The 21,241-nt window shown below is 41.1% G+C and overlaps 1 long non-coding RNA gene across 1 annotated transcript; it reads left to right on the top strand.

Moving 5' to 3' along the window:
* The first annotated feature begins 5 nt into the window (after positions 1-5).
* Positions 6-20,980, top strand: LOC117096803. Its single transcript, XR_004442645.1, has 4 exons — positions 6-1,057; positions 7,791-7,862; positions 15,900-16,067; positions 20,210-20,980. It is a non-coding gene; the product is annotated as an uncharacterized LOC117096803 (long non-coding RNA).
* Positions 20,981-21,241: the final 261 nt, after the last annotated feature.

Below are 21,241 nucleotides of genomic sequence, written 5' to 3'. Positions count from 1 at the left end.
TCAGTAGACTCGGCCCGGCCCAGCTCGGCCCTGCATGGCTCACGCGGGCTGAAAGAGCCTGCGGAGCGTCAGTCAAAGAGCCGGCACCGTCCCGAGACGGCCCGAGCCGCGGGGTACTCCGAGCTCCGGCGCTAGGGTCTGGCGCGCGCCTCGCAGTCCCTGAGACTGTCTGTTCACCTGGATGCACCAGGCCTTCACCCCGCCTTTTCCCTGCGATCCCACAGAATCTCAGGAGTTCAGGGAAGGCCAAGGGTTTTAGGAGCATTTGTCGGTGAGGCTCTTCAGATGCTTGCACCAAGTCTTCATTTCTTAGTTAAGTATAGGGAGCTTTCCATGTACTCGGCTTCAGATTTCGGAAACTGAGAAAACATGCACATGATGGGAACTTTCATAACTGTCTTGATTCATTGTAACCACACTAGTGTTTCCAAACCTTACGTGAAAGCGTTACCTTTTGTCCCTTTCGTGGTGGTGGTTTCTGTGTTTTATTACCGCTTCCTAAATTCTAAGGAAAAAAATTCACATCTTAATGATAGGTAGAAATTACTCAAATATCAGAAAGGATCCAGATCAAGCACTTTTCCAGTCATGCTGTAATACAAGAGTTATATAAAGATAATTTATGTCTTTAGTAAAGGAAAAAGTAGGACACTGGCTAAGGCTGCCTCCCTCTCGTACATTCCAACATCGGAAACGGCCCTACCACAAAGCAAACTAAGCCTAATGTAATTAGACTGCATCCCCAAAATGTCACAGTGAATTGACAAAGGCAAAATGTGAGACAAGTTATACAAACAAACATCAAAAAGAAGTCAGAAGACCTCACTTTCAGCTAAAGACCTTGCTAATTCTAGAGCTGCCACTGTCTAAATACATAGCACCTACCCTGCGCCTAACCCTGTGATGAGTGCTGAGAAGAGGGGAATAGAGTGGAGGCTGTAAAAGTCAAACAAGGCTAGGTAAGGAAGGCTTTGGGCATCCAGTGGAAGATCTTGGACTTGAGGAATGAAGGCTGAACCAGGCTTCGAACCTAGATGAGGAGACAGTGAAAATAAAAGTAATAAATAGTTACACAATATATTATGACATCGTTTCATGTGTATCTTCTCATTTAATCCTCATAGCAACCCTAAGACATAAATTTAGGATGTAAGTTTATCAAATGCTTTTCCTACTTTGAGCACATCCTATGCATCAAGATTTTAATGAATTACCTCATTTCACATAAAAATGCTTTGATTGAGGTACTATTATTCTCCATTTTACAGATGAAGAAACTGAGGCTGGAAGAATTAAATACCTTGGTCAAGATATCTCCATTTAATCTCGCTGGAACTCAGTAGACACCTGAAAGAATGGGAGAACAACCTAAGGCGATTTTGCAAAATGATTGATATAAGCACTAAGAGCTCTTGGAGTTAAGACAATGGAGAGATCCACACAAGTTAGAGCATTCAACAACATTTTTTGCTTAGTTTTATTTTTTTAGAGACAAAGTATCACTCTGTTGCCCAGGCTGGCGTGCAGTGGCAATATTATAGCACACTGCAACCTCGAAAACTCCTGGGCTCAAGTGATCCTCCTGCTTCAGCCTCCCTAGTAGCTAAGACTAGTTACGCACCACTGTGCCTGGCTAATTTTTGTGTTTTTGTTTTTGTAGCAGTGGAGTCTTGTTATGTTGCCCAGACTGGTCTCAAGCTCCTGGCCTCAAGGGATCCTCCTGCCTCAGCCTCCCAAAAACAACATTTATTGAGTAACTGCTGTATAAACAGTACCCTGCTAGATACTGTGAATCAATGGGCTTACATTAGGTATTGATGATAAATATACAAATAAAGAATTGCAATACAGTGAGGCATGTGTCAGAGATTTAGGTTCAACATACTGTGGAGTGGATTGCTGCACCTGGAATGGAGATCAGCGAGTCTTCACAGAGAAGGTAGTATTTGAAATGGTTTTTGTAGGATATATTATACAAGAGTTTGTCAGGCTGAGACAAGTCAAATCTGGCAGACAGATCATGTAGAGAGAGAGAGAAAGAAACAGCTGAAAGTACAGGGCATGACTGAGAACCAGAGAGTGATTCAGTGTGTCTAGAGGTCAAGTATATATAACAGTTTGTAAGAATAAGACCAGAAAGAGAATCTGGGGCCATGTTGTATGCCAAGAGAAGGAGTTTGCGCATTAACCTCCAGGAAATGGAAGGCTTTTTAGAGCGACAAAGCTACAATGGGGAGGAAAGAATAAGACCAGAAAGAGAATCTGGGGCCATGTTGTATGCCAAGACAAGAAGTTTGCACATTAACCTCCAGGAAATATGAAGGTTTTTTAGTGACAAAGCTACAATAGGGAGGAAAACTTTGAGCCCAAGGAAAGGCAGCACCTGAGCTTAATTGTGAGAATGCTATTTAGGACTGGATAAACACAGAAGAGGGGAATAGAGCCTAAGGAGAGACTTGGAGTCCTGACAGAGTTAAGTTACAGGGGCCATGAGACCAGCCGGATGAGGAGGTTAATCTTTAGAAAGTAGTAGAAGGTGTTGGCAGAGCAGGAGGAAAAGGTTACAGAGTGAAGAATCTTGAGTAGCTGGATGAAGTTGGACTTCATCCGATGAGCAAACTGGGCAGCTACAGGACTTTTGATTGTGTTTTAGGTGGTGACATACTGTGAATTGAATCAGGAAGACAGGAAGCATCAAGTGCTAGCTATGTGGCAGTAAAAATAGTCTCTACTTGAAATGATGAACAGTGCTGATGGCAATGAGACTGAATGGGAAAGAATGGACCTTCACAATGTTTTTAAAGATGAACCAAAGGTGTTTTGTTTTAAAAGATGTTCATCATAATCTGTGTAAAATCTCTCAAACTCTTACTAAAATATCTGATCACATGCTTATTAAAAAAATAAGCTACCAGGAGGGCACAGTGGCTCACACCTATAATCCCAGCACTTTGGGAGGCCGAGACGGGTGGATCACCTGAGGTCAGGAGTTTGAGACCAGCCTGACCAACATGGTGAAGCCCTGTCTCTACTAAAAATACAAAAATTAGCCAGGCATGATGGTGGGTGCCTGTAATCCCAGCTACTCAGGAGGCAGGGGCAGGAGAATCGCTTGAACCCGGGAGGCAGAGGTTGCAGTGAGCTGAGATCACGCCACTGCATTCCAGCCTGGGCAACAGAGTGAGACTCTGTCTCAAAAAAAAAAAGAAAATCACACTACCAAAAGCTAGTATCGACTGTCAAGCTCTTTCCAGAGTTTGGAAAGAGTATTTTTTACATACCACATTAATGTAACTTGATGAAAAATGCAACTAATAATCCTTCCATGCTATGTCTGACTGAAAAAAAGGTGGGTGCTCCACTCCTCCACTGTCTACACCAGCTAAGAAATCAAAGGTTCATACCAGGAGTTCCCAGACTTTTGTGTGCATCCCAATTACCTGCAGAACTTATTAAAATGCAGATTATAGGGTTTCGTTCCTCCCTCCACCCAGAGATTCTGAGCCAATAGGTCTGAAAGGGCCCAAGAATATTCATCTTTAGTAATACCTATATGAAATCACCCATGTGCCACACATTTCAGTCACGAAGCTGGACAACTGTTCTTTATAGGGAGGGAGGGAAAAAGGAAAATCACGGCCAGGCACAGTGACTCACGCCTGTAATCCCAGCACTTTGGGAGGCCGAGGCAGGCAGATCACCTGAGGTCAGGAGTTCAAGACCAGCCTGACTAACATGGAGAAACCCCATTTCTACTAAAAATACAAAAAATTAGCCTGGTGTGGTGGTGTGCACCTGTAATCCCAGCTACTTGGGAGGCTGAGGGAGGAGAATTGCTTGAACCCAGGAGCCTGAGATTGCAGTGATCTGACATTGCCCCATTGCACTCCAACTTGGGCAACAAGAGTAAAACTCTGTCTCAAAAAACAAAAAAAATGAAAATCATTGTTTCTTTGGTACTCCAAGATTGACCTCTTATTGCTCTTTTTTCCATTTTTTTTTTGAGACAGGATCCAGCTCTGTCGCCCAGGCTGGAGTGCAGTAGCATGATTACAGCTCATTGCAGCCACTACCTCCTAGGCTCAAGCGATCCTCCTACCTCAGCCTCCCTAGTAGCTGGGACTACAGGCATGTACCACCATGCCTAGCTAATTTTTGTGTTTTTTGTAGTGACAAGGTTTCACTATGTTTCCCAGGCTGGTCTTAAACTCCTGGGCTCAAGTGATCTCCCTGCCTCTGCCTCCCAAAGTGCTGGGATTACAGGCATGAGCCACCATTCCCAGTCTCTTTCATTTGATGTATGCCTGCTGCAGAGCTGGAGAAGACAGGTGGGAGACAGGGGCTAGGGGGACTGGTTTGGAGAGAGAGAAAGGGCTGACCAGATAGATGGGTGTTTTTATTTTTATCCCTTTGATTACCAGTAAGGATAAACATTTTTTCATAAGTTTAAAAGTAATTTGTATTTTTAGTTATTATTTATCTAATTCTCCTTTGTGTATTTTTAAAATATCTTTCTTTTTTTTTTTTTTGAGACGGAGTCTCGCTCTGTCGCCCAGGCTGGAGTGCAGTGGCCGGATCTCGGCTGACTGCAAGCTCCGCCTCCCGGGTTTACGCCATTCTCCTGCCTCAGCCTCCCGAGTAGCTGGGACTACAGGCACCCACCACCTCGCCCAGCTAGCTTTTTGTATTTTTTAGTAGAGACGGGGTTTCACCGTGTTAGCCAGGATGGTCTCAAACTCCTGACCTCGTGATCCGCCCGTCTCAGCCTCCCAAAGTGCTGGGATTACAGGCTTGAGCCACCGCGCCCGGCCTAAAATATCTTTCTAACTAATTTTAAGAGCTTTCTGCATACTAAGAATATTGACACTTTCTAGTAGGTTGCCAACTTACATTACTTTTCCCCTCCACCATGCATAGGCAGCTCAAATCCATGCAAGCAAATGGATTTAAGTAAGGAAGAAATACGAAGAAGACTATGGGCTTTTAAACCAGGCAAATCCGGGCTTCAATCATACTTCATCACTTCTAGTTGTATGACATTAGCCAAATTGCTACCTTTTCTGCACCTCAATATTTTTATCTGTAAAACAGATATGGACAGGCTCGGTGGCTCACTCCCGTAATCCCAGCACTTTGGGAGGCCGAGGCGGGTGGATCACGAAGTCAGGAGATTGAGACCATCCTGGCCAACATGGTGAAACCCTGTCTCTACTAAAAATACAAAAATTAGCTGGGCATGGTGGCGCATACCTGTAATCCCAGCTACACGGGAGGCTGAGGCAGGAGAATCACTTGAACCAGGGAGTCGAGGTTGCAGTGAGCCAAGATCGCTCCACCACACTCCTGCCTGGCAACAGAGTGAGACTCTGTCTCAAAAAAAAAAAAAAAACAGATATGATAGTACTCAATAGAGTGTTGCGAGCCTTCAATAACAGATGTAAAGTGTCTAGCAAAACACCTGGCCCACAGTAGGTATTCAGGAAATGTTCACAATTCGAGTAACCAATCTTTAGAAGTTAGGCAACTCCATAATTTAAAATATTTTGAATGGGCATTAAATGTAAATTCAGTGTTTGAGAGATGTTTAGAAGCCTTGATAAGCATTTTTCATTACATATGAAGAAGTGTATAAAAGTGCACATTGGTATTCCGTCCCTTTACCTCCAAAGGAGCAATGTCTATGTTTCTCTCTTTGCTAGATATTCTGTCATATCTGTCTGCCAGACCACTCCTTCTCCTTCTCTGATGCAAGTAACACCTGTATATTGCATACCAAGTGAGGCTGTCCATCACCTAACTCCACCTCACCAGGCACACAGGTTCAGCATGTGATTGGCCTCACAGTGCTTGACCCAGCGCCAATCAGAAAGCTTTGTCAGAGATGGACATGGTTTTTGTATTTTTAGTAGAGACAGGGCTTCACTATGTTGGCCAGGCTCGAACTCCTGACCTCAGATGATCTGCCTGCCTCGGCCTCCCAAAGTGCTGGGATTACAGGAGTGAGCCACTGCACCTGGCATGGAAATTCCTGGTGGAGGGACTCTTTCTTACTAAGGTTATGGGTGCTTATAGCCCCTACATAAGTCCAGAACTGCCAGGGCCATCTTGGCTTTAATTTGAGAAAAGCTTGACTGAGACAAGAGAAAGGCGAAACAAATGATTGAGATCAAGGGAAACAAAATGTCCTGGTGCTATACTTTGAACTGTGAATCATCCCAATCTGAAACATTGCTGTGGACATCGTGAGTAAATAAATCCTGACTTAATGTATACAAGTAAGTTTATCATAACTTTCTGTTGCTCATAATTCCAGGAATTCTGACTGATGCCATCCCTTACCCATGAAGCCTTGGTAGGAGTTGCTTGACTCAGAGATATGGCTGTCCTTGGTATTGATCACTTCATAATGCCTCTTTATATATGTAAAAATAGGGTGGGCTGTAGATTATAGCTGTAAGTTACAGCAAGTTCCCAACTTATTCACAAAGAAGAAAAAATCTTGGTGGAAGCAAGGTGGTCACACGTGTATTTCCCTTACCCTCTTTGCTAAGTCCTTAATGGGAACACGTGCTTCCAGCACTACCGTCCACTCAAGGTATGGTCTTACCTAGCAAGGAAAGCTCAATTCTTGTAGCATTATAATTTGCATTATATAATTTTCAAGGCCTGTGTTATTATTTAGGAAGAAATATTTATAATATCAGACTCTTTGGATCTTTGGCTTCACTCCTGCATCAGCAAAGGCCAGCAAAGGAGAACAGAGTTGGCCTGGGTGTCTCTGGTTCATGCTCTCCAGCATTCTGGGACCCATTTTCCCAGGGCCACCTTTTAATTCTGATATAATACCTGTTATGTTAATTGTTCTAATACTGAGTTTGGTCTGAGGACCACAACAACAAATCCATCTCACCACATATGAGTTTTCAAGAAGATAATTTAGAGGCTTTTTAGAAATTCCTTTTTTATATTTATTTATTTATTTATTTATTTATTTATTTTATTTATTTATTTTTGAGATGGAGTCTTACTCTGTCACCCAGGCTGGAATGCAGTGGCATGATCTTGGCTCACTGCAACCTCTGCCTGCCAGGTTCAAGCAATTCTCCTGCCTCAGCCTCCCAAGTAGCTGGGGCTAAAGGTGCCTGCCACCACACCCGGCTAGTTTTTGTATTTTTAGTAGAGACAGGGCTTCACTATGTTGGCCAGGCTGGTCTCGAACTCCTGACCTCAGGTGATCTGCCTGCCTCGGCCTCCCAAAGTGCTGGGATTACAGGAGTGAGCCACTGCGCCTGGCCTGGAAATTCCTTTTTTAAAAAAGAATGATCTGTAAGATTCCATTAAAACTGTCAAGCCATAGTATATTTGGTAAAAATATATATTGATAAAAACTCATGTTCAAGTCTTCAATAAGTAATCTATTTATTTTAGGAATTATTTTCCTTGATCCATGTATTTATCCTCAAAATAATTGTTAAAAAGGATCTGGTTATTGTCAAATATTAGCCTCTTATTTTATAGATGGAAACATGGCATCTCCTATTTCATTACTCTGTAAGCTTGAGGAAATTCCCTTCACTCGGCACACTTCAAAGTCTGCAACCTCATGTAAGTATCACTTTCTTAAGTAGTTCAGGGATTATGGTACTATTATCCTTGCTGTTCCCTCTGCTTGAAATGGTCTTTTCCTAATACTTCCATAACTGATTCTTTCTCAGTGTCATACCTCAGTATTTCCCTTGTCACAATCTATAAGTACTTTGGGTTTACCTTTTATTGTCTGTCCTATTCAGTGGAGCCTAAGCTTTAGAAGGATGGTCTCGCTGAGCACTGTATCCAGAGTGCCTCACACACTGCCTGGCAGAGTAAGTACTCATTATTTCTTAAACGAATTTCTTTTTTTCTACATTCTTAAAAAAACCTTGAGAAATTAGCAAAGGGGGGTGATGATGACCACCATTACTCCCACCAGTACCATCTTTCTTAACACAAATCATAGATAATGAGGTTGATGGATAATACAAAGACAGTTATGCTGTTACATTTGGTTATTGTCATCACAGCTAACTTTGGTATGTTTAATATGTAAGATAGTTGTTTTTATATTTTTAAAAAATTATGGTACAGTACATACAATATAAAAATTACTACCTTAACCATTTTCAAATGTACAGTTTAGTGGCATTAAGTGTTTACACATTGTTGTGCTACCGTACTACCCTCCAACCAGAGAACTCTTTTCATCTTGCAAAACAGAAGCTCTGTGCCTATTAAATAATAATTCCCCATTCATCCCACTCCCAGCCCCTGCCCTCCACCATTCTACAATTTGTCTTTACAAATTTGATTACTCTGATTACTCAAATATTTTTGGGCTCTCCAGAGAAACAGGGTTTCTCCAGAGTCAGGGTTCTCCAGAGAAACAGAATCAACAGAATGTGATTTCAGAGAGAGAGAGAGAGAGACTTAGAAAGTATTGGCTCACACAGTTATGGAGGCTGACAAGTTCTGAGATCTGCACTTAACAAACTGGAGACCCAAGAAAGCCAGTGTTGTAAGTTCCACTCTGAAAGTCAGTAGGCTCGAGACTCCTTCAAATCTGAAGGCAGGAAAAATGTGCTGTCCCAGCTGAAGCAGCCAGGCAGGAGAAGCTTCCTCTTACTGGAGGGAGAGTGAGCCTTTCTGTTCTATTCAGGCCTTCAGCTGAGTGGATGAGGCCCACCCACATTAGGAACAGCCATCTGCTTTACTCATTCTGCGGATTCACATGTTAATCTCATCCAAAAACATCCACACAGGCACACCTAGAATAACGTTTGACCAAATATGTGGGTGCCCCATAGCCCAGTCACCTTGACACATAAAATTGACCATCCCATCATATAAATTAAATCATACAGCATTTGTCCTTTTGTGACTGGCTTATTTCACTTAACATAGTGTCCTCAAGATTATTCCATGTTGTAGCACATGTCAGAATTTCCTTCCTTTTTGAGGCTGAATAATATTTCATTTATGTGCACACCGCAATTTGTTTATCCATTCATATGTTGATGGACACTTGGGTTACAAACGTTTTGGCTATTGTGTTAATGCTGCTATGAACATGGGTGTACAAATATCTCTTTTAGCTTCTGCTTTTAATTCTTTTGGGTATATACCCAGAAGTAGAATTGCTGTATCATATGGTAATACTATTTTTAACTTTTTTAGGAACGCACCATACTGTTTTTCATAGCAGCTGCACCATTTTACATTCCTACCATCAGTGTACACGGGTTCTAATTTCTCCACATCCTCACCAACATTTGTTATTTTCTGTTTTTTTTTTTTTAATAGCAGCCTTTCCTAATGCGTATGAGGTGGTTATTAGTTTCTTTTGTACTTAAATTTTAGTCATTTTCTGTCACTTTCTGTCCATTTTTTATCACGTACTAGGCTTGTCACTTACTTTAGGACTATAGAACCAGGTGTTAGAGATGATGCTTGATACAGTAGGTAACTATTAGTACTAATTAGTGGTAATTTTCAAAACACAATATGGTAAATAGAGATTAGAGAAGAAATAGGAAGTGGTAGACCCGGGCAAAAACAGAACCAAAATAGGTGGCAAAGAGGAAATAGTCATGGATGTGGGCAGTATGCTACGAAGAGATCTTTTTCTTAGAACCAAATGGTTGTAATAAACAGTCATTTATATTTTTAGTTGAGAGTGGGAGGCAAGAGGGAAGAAAAGAAAGAGTGTGGTTCCTTATTATCTAATATGACTTCATGCCAAACATAGTGACCATCACTGGAGAAATAGAAATGTTAGCAAATGTATCTAGTATTAAAACGTAAATCTACCTCTGAGAACACAGATGACTCTTAACTGTTTTTCTAAACTACTGATTCTATACACACTCAACCTTTATAGCCTTTTTTCTATGACACAAGGGACCCTAAAATTTAATGATAAATGATTTTCTAAATTCGTCATTGTGAACTATTTGTGTTATGACCAAATTGTGTGTGATATCTGTTTTCTTTCAAACTACTGCAACATGTTAAGTAAATCATTCTTTGGGCATCATGCATTGTGATTATTCATAAAGAAGGATTACTTTGTTTATGGGCATTTACCAAATCTTTAGTCAGAATATACAGAGGCCTCCAGGAGCCTAGATTAGATATAGGGAAGAGAAAACAGGTATTGGTGCTCACAGTAACTAGGAAAGGGTCCTAGACAACATATGATTGAATTTAAGGAAATTGTTCCATACAATATTATTGAGTGCCTGCTATGTGCCCTGTACTGCACTATTCACTGGGACAATCATAGTAAATAAGACAGTTTCCTGTGGAACTTAGAATCCATTTAGTCTGTTTTATATTTAGAAATTTGAGTTTGCCCTACTGGTCAGTGGTTTTCAAACTCTGCTTTGAAGCCTGTCATATAATCAATAATTTGTCTGGTCTTTGTCCTGGGTTCCTGGCACAAATAGGAATCTCTTTATTATTCATGAGCCTTTGAGGACACTCTTCAGTTTGTGCTAATGAGGTGATTCATGGTGGAACCCTAGATAGCTTCAGGATGGATGCTGATAATTCTAGAAAGATCAACCATGTGATTAAAGAGTTGAGGCTTTGAACCATATGATATCAGCGCAGCCTCCTGACCTTCAGGAAGGGGAGGGGGACTGGAAATGGATCTCACTCATGTGGCCAAAACCCCAAAATACTCTGGATGCCAAAGCTCGGTGGAACTTCCTGGTTGATGAACACCTGAACACACCAGAATGCAGAGTGGCAGTGAGTGTAGAATCTCTACATTTGCAACCCTCCAAGACGTCACCCTATGTGTCTCCTCATTGGGCTGTTCCTGCACTTTCCTGAGTTACATGAGTCATTTTAGTGGATTATTGTGAGACCTGCCACCCTCTGGATTTGTAGACAGTCTGAAGTGAGGGCTGTTTTGCTTTGAACCAATGCCCTTTCACTGGTGGGGTCTGCGCCAACTCCAGGAGGTTAGTGCCAGAATTGGAATATGCAGTATACCAGCTGATGTCAGAATAGAGCCCTTTCTTCAGTGGCTGCAAAGGAGGGGATTGGGAAAAAAGTTTCATACTAGTTGTAAATTCTGTTCTCCATAATGGCCTCCTGGGTAGCCTTTGTTGGGTGATTACTAAGTATAAGAACTGTTATTTCTGTTTTACAAATGGGAACACCTAGGCTTACAGGGCATAAATAACCTACCCATATATACATGTAAAGTAACTAGGGACTTGATTGTTGTGAAGAGAAGGTTAAATTCAAGAGCCATTGTGGAATAATTATCAAGTGGCTAATTACATGTGAAAATCAAAAGAGAAAGACGTCCAAAGCTAAAGTAAGATTGTGACAAAGGAAACCAGATTTTAGAGATACAGGTAACCACAAAAGACAAGGGATGCCATTCTGAGAAAAAGTGGTGACTTTACGTAAAAAGAAAACAAAAACATTTGAAGTTTAAAATGTGAGTGGAAAAGCAGGAGTAAGAAAAGAAGTATAAGCCAGCAAGGTTAGTTTAATGTTAGTGAAAGCCTTCGTTTCCTTAGTTTTATTGTTTTAATGCCAATCAAATATGGATAACGACATCTAGCTCAGACAACTAGCAATCATAAGGACTCCAAGCTAGCTGCCCAGCATCATCTTTGACATATTTCAGGTTCCTCACAAGCAATGACTCCCTTTCCTTCTCCTTAGAATGCACCATTAGAGCAGGAAGAAATACGATCTGTGACCCAAAACAGAGACTCAACCATACCTGCCTGTTCAAAATCTACACGACTTATTGAGACCCTTTCACAAATCCAGTGAAATCCCAAAAATATGACAGACATGCCATGACGTGTTTCATACCCCCTAGCTAAAAGTCGAGGGTTGCCCGAAAAGGGTCATGTTAAATCACAACCCATAACCACTGCAGAATAAAATTCAGTGCATATTAGAACATTGCAAACAATTTTTGTAGGTATATTTAATATTTATACACACATAAATATTAAAATGCAATTATAAAATATATAAAATAAAATAAAAACACATTTCTACTTAAAACATAGGTCCTACGCTCAGATGATAATGTGCAGGTTTCTCCCTCACATGACTGTGCACAAGAACACCGAATAACTGTGTAGGACAAGTTTTATAATGAGGGTTCACTTAGGCACTGAAGGTTGTCTATTATCCCTGGTGCCTGACCATTAAACGCTAGGAATGGTACCCTGTCACTGTGACACCCCCACCACCAGATTTCCCAACTTCACGGTAGCCCCTGGTACTATTCCACCTGAGAGCTTTTGCCCCAGAGCCTCCTTGCTGGGTACAGAGAGAATGTTTGGGGCAAAGAACAAAAGTCTCCTTATTTACCCAGGCACAATTACAATTCTTTCCCTTTCCGGTTACTTGTCACAATTTCTATTAGGTTGGTGCAAATGTAATTGAGGTTTTTGCTATTTATTGAAAGCAATGACAAAACCACAATTACTTTGGCACCAACCTAACAGCTAAATTATAGTCCTCACTACTCTCTGTGTGGCCATTGTGCAAATGTGAGCTCCACAAGGGCTGTAGGCCCAAGTTTGTCAGAGGCCCTTCTCTGCGCAGTTTCCTGAGTGGACCACCCGGCTCTTGCTGGCCCTCTTTTCGCTGCCCTGCTCCTGCCTCCTGTGGCACATCCCACAGCCTTTGCTGCTGGGGTTGCCCTCCAGAGGGAACAGCTACAGGACTCTAGTTTGCCTGCATGCAACAGAATATGCCTGACCAACAGGGAACTGGAGCACCTTGCCGAGCTTGGGGAAATGACTGTGCCACTGCTAGATCCAAGTCCTGTGCTTCCCTTGGGACCGTCCCCCTTCACTTGGCTTTGGGGATGAGAGGGGTAGCATGCATGAGAAAAATGTCTTTTCTCTCCTCTTGAGACCTACAATCAAAGTAATGGGCTCGTTTCCTCTCTCACCTCCCCAGGCTCCTTATATACTACGTAGCATATAAGGAGTATTTAAGGAGAAGGGTCCTTATATACTACGGAGTTTTAGATGGGGTGCTTACTAGTGGTAGGAAGGCAATTCTGCCTGATTTACTAAACTCTGGGGAAGGTGTCCAGTCCCAAATGTTGGCAGGACTCTTTAGAATGCAAAGTCATTGTGCCTCTCCGTCCTTAGCACTGGGCCCTATTTTCCACTTCCAGGGAGAAAGGAAAAAATCCTTCTTCACGTCTTAGTCGAGTTCCCTTTGGGGAGGGTACTGAGAGTCTGGGTTGGGAGGCAAACAAATATTTCACTGTATTCTCTTGTAGTGTTTGACTTTGTATCATGTGCATTTATTACTTTATTCAATTAAGAGTTGTTATTTTTAGGAGGGAGGAGGAATAAGTCTGTGTGCATTGACTTAAAATGATGTACATGATGTATTGTTAAGTTAGCAAAACAAGCTGGAGAGTAATAAGCATAATAGTAATCACAGCAATCACAATAAGCATAATAGTAAAAGGAAAGTGAATGCAGAGTTCCAGCTACATACTTTTTTTTTTTCTTTTGAGACGGAGTCTTGCCAGGTCACCCAGGTTAGAGTGCAGAGTGATCTTGGCTCACTGCAACCTCTGCCTCCCAGGTTAAACAGATTCTCCTTCCTTAGCCTCCCAAGTAGCTGGGAATACAAGTGTGCACCACCACAAATACAAAATACAAAAAATACAAGTTTTTTGTATTTTTAATAGAGATGGGGTTTCACCATGTTGGCCAGGATGGTCTCAGTGTCCTGACCTCCTAATCTGCCCATCTTGGCCTCCCAAAGTGGTGGGATTACAGGCGTGACCCACCACGCCCAGCCCCAGCTATGTACTTTTGTTGGTATGTGTTGTGTTAAGTGTGAGAAAAGGTGTGGAGGGTCACATACCAGTCTGTTAACATGGTTACCTTGGAGGGATAATGATGGGGTAAGGGAAAAACTTTTATTTCCTTTGGTATTATTTTAAGATACAAAAAAACCACATGCTTGTTGTAGCAAATGCACGTTCAAACAAGCATGTATTATTTCTGTAACTTAGGAAGGGAAGGGAGCAAAGGTTGACCAGAAGAAAGAATGTGTTACACCACCATGCCCACAACCACAGCCCCAATCAACTAATCAACAAAACAAACTCGCAACTCTCATGTACAGGTTTGCCTGACACCCTGAGGCAGGCTTTTGACCCCCTTCCCTTCATTCTGAAGTTCGGATTTCAGAAATTGATAACACACCGGCATTGGCCACAGTCTCTCAGGACTGGCTCACGAAGTCTTTCAGGACAGAGGTTTTGTCTTAATGCTCAAAGATCTGCAGGACCCTGTATGGTAGAAGAAACATATCATTGTATTTGTAAGTAAAACAAACAAAACCAAAATTTAAATGTGCATCAATGGTTAAGGAATTTAGCCTTACCCATATCTATTCAATCCTTTCATGAGAGCAAAATAGGATCGAGAGTAAAAAGCATAAAAGAGCTGGGGCCCCCAAGGCAGGATGGTTATGGGAGGCAACCAGGTATAAGGGAGGGGGTGCTGGGAACCCCCTTCACAGCCTTCCCCAAGGTGACCAGGTCTGGGCTTCCCTGAGTAGCAATTCAGCCTGAGTGCTTTCCTTCCCTCTGTAATGATGCACAGTGCACCCCTTAAAAATGCCTAATAGCTGCTGGGCGTGGTGGCTCATGCCTGTAATCCCAGCACTTTGGGAGGCCGAGGCGGGCAGATCACAAGGTCAGGAGATCGAGACCATCCTGGCCAACATGGTGAAACCCTGTCGCTACTAAAATACAAAAATTAGCTAAGTGAGGTGGTGTGTGCCTGCAATCCCAGCTACTTGGGAGGCTGAGGCAGGAGAATCACTTGAACCCAGGAGGCGGAGGTTGCAGTGAGCCAAGATCAGGCCACTGCACTCCAGCCTGATGACAGAGTGAGGCTCTGTCTCAAAAACAAGAAAAAAAAAAAAAAAAAGGAAAAAAGAAAAAAAAATACCTAATAGTACAAACCTTATTGCTCAACTTAAGGTGAAAAAAAAAATTATGCATGTCAGATAGGCAATGATTTTTTTTAAAAAACAACAACAAAAAAAGCCCTTCATGATAAAGAAAAGAATGGAGTAACAGAGTAAGAAATCATAAATAAGAATGGGGTAGGAAAATCCTCTTATATATTCCTGTGGGTGTGTAAAGTGGTACAGTTATTCTGGGATGCAATATGACAACATGTCAGGGAGCTAGAAACATTTTCTACCCCTCTAGGACTCCAGCTTGAGGAAATAAACAGAGATGTTATCAAAGATTTGGTATGAGGATGTTTTGTGCAGTATTATTAATACTACTGAGATACTGAAAACTATTCAATAAGAATGGCTAACTATAATTATAATTTATGCAGTTGTAAAATCTTTGTAACATAATATTTTAAAAGCTAGGAAACAAAACTATATATCCAACATGATTCTAATTTATAACAAATAGATAATAAATATACAAAACTATAGATTACATTTGAATGATTAATTCAAAAATAATTATAAATTTTTATTTATCCTTTTTATGTTTCAGAAATTTCTATTATAAACATATGTTCATCTTATCATTGGGAGAAGTAAAACAAAGGGAAAAAACATTAGCTTTGTCCTCCACAGAGAGAATGAATTCTCCTTGACACATTTAAATCCATAAATTTAGGACAACCTATTATCTGACTAATGTCATGTAATTGAATGGTCCATTTCTGAATTCATAGATTTCCCTATGGTCCTGAAATACGTACCCATTTAACTACAAAGGAGCCATTACTCCCAGGAAAAAAAGAAATCCCCAAAATAAAAATAAAATATTTTTTTCTCATCTTTTTTTTTTGTTGTTGTTCTTAAAGAGAAACTTCTCTATACATATAGGAATTTGACAACAGTTTGTACTGCTTATGGATTTAAAGAACTGGCACCTTGAATGGGATTCTGAATAGAATTCGTACAGATGGAATGTAAATATCACCCTGAACTGAATTGGCCCTCATCCTGTCCAGCCAATCTGGAAATGTCTGGTAAGCTGTTTATTACACGAGTCTAGAGCTCAGGAGAAGGTGTGGGCTGAGATGCAAATACGAGTATCATTAGCATATGCGTGGTAGCTGAAGCCATGGGAGCAACCTCTATCTAAATCACTGATTCTCAACTGGAAGTGATTTTGTCCCCCAGGGAACAGTTGGCAATGTCTGGAGGGAGACATTTTGTATTTTTATAACTGGGGGTAGGGTACTACTGGCACGTACTGGGTCGAGGCCAGGGCTGCCGCTAAACATTCTGCAATGAACAAGACAACCCCTTGCAACAAAGAATGATCTGGCGCAAAATGTCAATAGTGCCTAAATTGAATAATCCTACTCTAAAGGATTCACAGATACCTTAAACTCAAAACTGAACTCATCCTTTTTCCCTTAAAACTTGTTTCTCCTCTTTCTCATAGCTTTACTTCTCATATTCAAATGAGAACCAAATCCCAATAAATTGACCTCTGTCTCACTCTTTTTTTTTTTTTTTTTTTAAAGAAAGAGAGACAAGGTCTCACTCCACCACCCAGTCTCACTGCTCCCTCATACTCTTAGGTTTAAGAGATTCTCCTGCATCACTGGAATTACAGGAGTGAGCCACTGCTTATCCATCTAATCCTTTGCCTCATCTCGAGCTCTTTCTGCCATTGCCCTTTTTCAGACCTAAATCATAACTTGTTGGTTTGCTGCAGGAACTTCCCACTAATTTTCTCTCTCCAATCTTATCACTCTCTAATCTCCTCCCCATCATTTCCAGGATGATCTTTCTAAAATGCAAATCTAACTGTGTCACTTCATTACATAAAATTTTTGACTGATTTTCCTTTGCTCTCAAGATTAATTCAAAACTCCTCACCAATCTGCTAAGCCCCTTTATGATCCAACCTTCTCCCACCAGTCACTGCTATACTTTCAACAATCTTAAGGTTGTGTCTCCCTCAGTAGACTATGGGCACCCTGAGGGCAGGATCAGTGTCTTTATCTCTGGACCGCACCTCCTCCCCCTCAACCCCAGTAGCTAGCAAAATTCCAAATTCGTTTTGTCGAACTAATGAAGGAGACACTCTGACTTCCTCAGTGTGTGATCACTCTGCAATGTGCAGGAGTGAGAGCAGAGAACCTAGGACAGAATCCTGGACAGCACACGTTAGGATAGGCAGACGAACTCAGGAGACTAGAAAGCAGTGAGCGATGCAAAACTCAGGAGATCATAGTGTCAACAAAGCCAAGAGTTGAGCAGATCATCTTCAGGAAAACAGGATCATCAAACACCTCAAACAGAAGTCAGCTAAGATGAAAACTAAAAATAGTACAACATATCAGAAAACACGGTAGCTGGTTGCAGCCTTGAATAGAGTAATTTTAATGCTCTGTGGGCAAGTCAAGAACTTGGTGCTGGATTTGGGGTCATTACTGGTCAGTAGGACCAGCAGTTGGGAAGATTAGCTGGACACAGAACAGGAGAATGAGAACAAAGTGAAACTTGCTAGTTAACACAGCATGTCTGATCACAGCCTTTCAAGAGTAATGGCTTCTGCTTTATTTCTGCTTTCCAGATCTCAGGCAAGTTTTTATTTTGGTTAATTCTAACCTAGAACCATATTGAAAAGAATTCCAGAAAATACAGCCTCCAAAAGGAGTGGGGGTCCCATACTGGCCACACACAATTCAGCATACATCCCCTTAAAAATTTTAAGAAATGAAAATACTTGTTTATGTTTACCCACATGTTTACCATTCTCAATATGTACCATTCCATCCTATAGATCTGAATTTCCATCTGGCAATATTTTCCTTCAGCATGAAGAACTTCATTTAGCATTTATGAAACAGCAAGTCTGCTGGCAATGACTCTCAATTCTTATATAGCTGAAATGTTTTCATGCCTTCTTCCTTTCTGAAGAACATTTTCAGTGAATGGAGAATTCTAGTTGAATTTTTTTTCTTTTAGCCCTTTAAAGGGTGTCATCCTACTATATTCTGGAATACATTTATTCATATAATTGTGTGTGTGTGTGTGTGTGTGTGTATGAGAGAGAGAGAGAGAGATAATGTCTTTTTTCTTTTAGTTGCTTTTAAGATTGTTCTCTTTATCTTTGGTTTTCAGAATTTTGGCCATAATGTTACTAGGTATGTTTTTCTTTGTATTTGTTCTGCTTAGAGTTTGCTGAAATTCCGGGTCTGTGGATTGTTTTATTAAAAAATCAAATGTGGAAAATTTTTGGTACGTGAATATAAATATATACAAGCATATATATGTCTCTTATTCATTATTCTAATTCCAGCCCAATATTCATTTCTTTAGGGAAGTTGTTCATGACTTTTCTGACTAAGTCAATTTCCCAGTTATCTTACAGGAGCATCTATTTCTCCTTTACAGCATTAAGCACCACATCAATTTCACATTTGTTTGTGTGGTTATTTGATTAATATCTGTCTCTCCACGAAAGTCTGAAGTATGAACTCCATGAGCGTAGGGACTACATTCTTGAAGTTGTATTACACTACATTCCCAGAACCAACCACAGTGACTGGTGCCTAGTAGGAACTCAGTAAATCTTAGTTGAATGAGTGAATGCCTGAATAAAATAAATAAGATAATAATGATTTGCAATAAGCTATTAGCAAATCTTAACTATTATTTATAACAAAAATTCACAAATGCAATTACCATAAAATTGCTTTTTTATATCATGGCACTATTATTCCTCAGATGATTTGGAAAATGCAGGTAGAGACTACTTTTTGAGGATTCGGCTGTGAAAGAAAAGAGGCAGGGAGTGGCGAGACAAGGATTCAGGTCAGTGAAGTATTTTGGTTTCTGATGGAAAAGGCTTGGGGTTTCACGACAGGGCAGCTCAGAAATATTTCACCAAATTATTTCTTTTTTACATGAACTTTTTTTGTAGTAAACAAATTACACATTATAACATCTTAAAGGCACTGCACAGTCTCTTAAAGTTCCACTAGCTTGAGGAATGCTATGAGAGCTTCTGTCAAAATCCTCCCCTCAAGTGGAGGAGTAATTGACCCCAATCATCAGGAGGAGTCAGAGTTTCTGCTGCACATTGGGGGTGGCATAGAATGTTTGGTGCATGGGTAATCCATGGGAGCATCTCTTGTTTTCTCAGTTGCTCGGTTTTAATGGTAAATCAACAACTACAGAAGCTGCAGGATCATGGTAGCCAAGGGCTCCAACCCCACAGGAATGAGCTTCTGGGTCACCGTACTAGACAAGCCACCTAGACTAGCATAGGTCCTAGCTGAGGTTAAAGGGAATCTACAAAAATGGGTAAAGGAAGAGGTGGATATTGAGTATCAGTTACAGCCTCTAATCAACTGCAGCAGTAGGGGCTAAATTTAGCTCTTCCCAGTTACCTTCTCTTATAAGTTCCACAGGAGGCTGGGCACGGTGGCTCACACCTGTAATCCCAGCACTGTGGGAGGCCAAGGTGGGTGAATCACCTGAGGTCAGGAGTTCAACACCAGCCTAGGCAACAAGGTGAAGCTCTCTCTCTACTAAAAATACAAAAATTAGCCAGGCATGGGATGGGGGCCTGTAATCCCAGCTACTCGAGAGGCTGAAGCAGGAGAATCGCTTGAACCCGGTAGGTGGAGGTTGCAGTGAGCCGAGATCATGCCATTGCAATCCAGCCTGGGCGCCAGAGCAAGACTTCACCTCAAAAAAAAAAAAAAAAAAAAAAAAAACAGAAAAAACCAAGTTCCATAGGAAACAAGACCAACCAGAATCCTGGGGATGAAGTAAACTTACTATGAAAAGGTACATGGATATGACCGGTGCAGAGTTGACTGTGGTAGATACTGTAGTATTCTGCTCAGGTAGTCTCTTCAGGACCTAAACACCATACCTCAGATGCTGGGAATATCAACTGCTGATGGCTCAGAGCTGTGTCCCTCATGGGAAAATGCCCTCCACCACAGGGAACTGTTCCCTCTTCTGGAGAACACCCTGTGGCAATGACTGGCTCCTGCAAGGATACAAAGGCCCAGCCAGCTTGCCTCCATAGGGGACAACACTGGAAGGCCATTCATCTTCATTTGGCCACAGGACTACTTGGGCCCTTGGCCTCTGTCTCTCTGTGCTCAGTCTGTCTTCTTTCCTTCCTTTCTGACAGGTGTATCTCCTAGGAGCATTCCCCAAAGAACCTTCTACACACGGCTCTCCAACTCAAAGTCTGTTTTCAAGGAATCCAGTTCAAGACAGGGATAGTTGGAAGACACAACCGTTCTGTGGACTTTGATGTTCTTGATATTCATTCTTGGTATTGGCATCATGAGTTGTGACACTAAAAGGAGTCTCCAAGTGACTTTGTAATGAGAAGACAGGGACAAAGAGGTGTGATACATCCCTCACAGATGGTCAGAAACATCTAAACAGTTTTTGCCAAAGAGACAGGGTCCTGAATGGGCAGCAGGGTTAAGAGAAAAATGTGTAGTTATTAATGTCAATGAGACATCCTTTGCTAGAAGATGATGGTGAGGTCTCAAGGAGATCTAGGTTATATTTATAAGGAATCACTCCAATGACCACGTGTGTCTCTTCTAAAATTAGACTTTACTGTGCTCTATTAAAACAGCTTTTTCTTTAGAAGAGGGTTTCTCAAAATGTGATTTGGGGACTACCTGCATCAGGAACACCTGAGAATTTGTTAAAGTTGCAGATTCTAGAGCCTCATCTCGTGCTTACTGAACCAGAATCTCTGGGTATCTGCATGTTTGTTTAATAAGTTTTTCAAAGCTTACATGTTTAGCCAGCTTTTAAAGTAAAAGTTTTCAACTGCTTTAGTGGGTAAAGGGTTTATTTTGCAGATGATGAAAATCTTCTGGAATTAGATAGAGGTGATAGCTTCACAACATTGTGAATATATTAAAAACCACTGAAATGATTTGGTTAAAATGGTCAATTTTATGTTTTTTGAATTTATCTCAATTAAAAAATTAAAACTGGAGGGACAGAAATTACATCGCCAGAGGCTGCAGTTAGGAGGAGGGAATGGAATGCAAAAGATCACAAGGTGATTTGAGGGGAGTGAGGAAAATATTTTAAATATTGATTGTGATGGTGGTTACACATACAATGGCCAATCTCATGAAACTATATACCCCAAAAGGTAAATTTTACTATATAGAAGTTATTTCTCAGTAAA

This window comes from Trachypithecus francoisi, unplaced genomic scaffold (assembly GCF_009764315.1).
Source record: "Trachypithecus francoisi isolate TF-2019V2 unplaced genomic scaffold, Tfra_2.0 Contig01461, whole genome shotgun sequence".
NCBI classification, from domain to species: domain Eukaryota; kingdom Metazoa; phylum Chordata; class Mammalia; order Primates; family Cercopithecidae; genus Trachypithecus; species Trachypithecus francoisi.
Note: the sequence above shows the minus strand (reverse complement) of the source record. Positions and strands in the feature narration are given on the sequence as shown.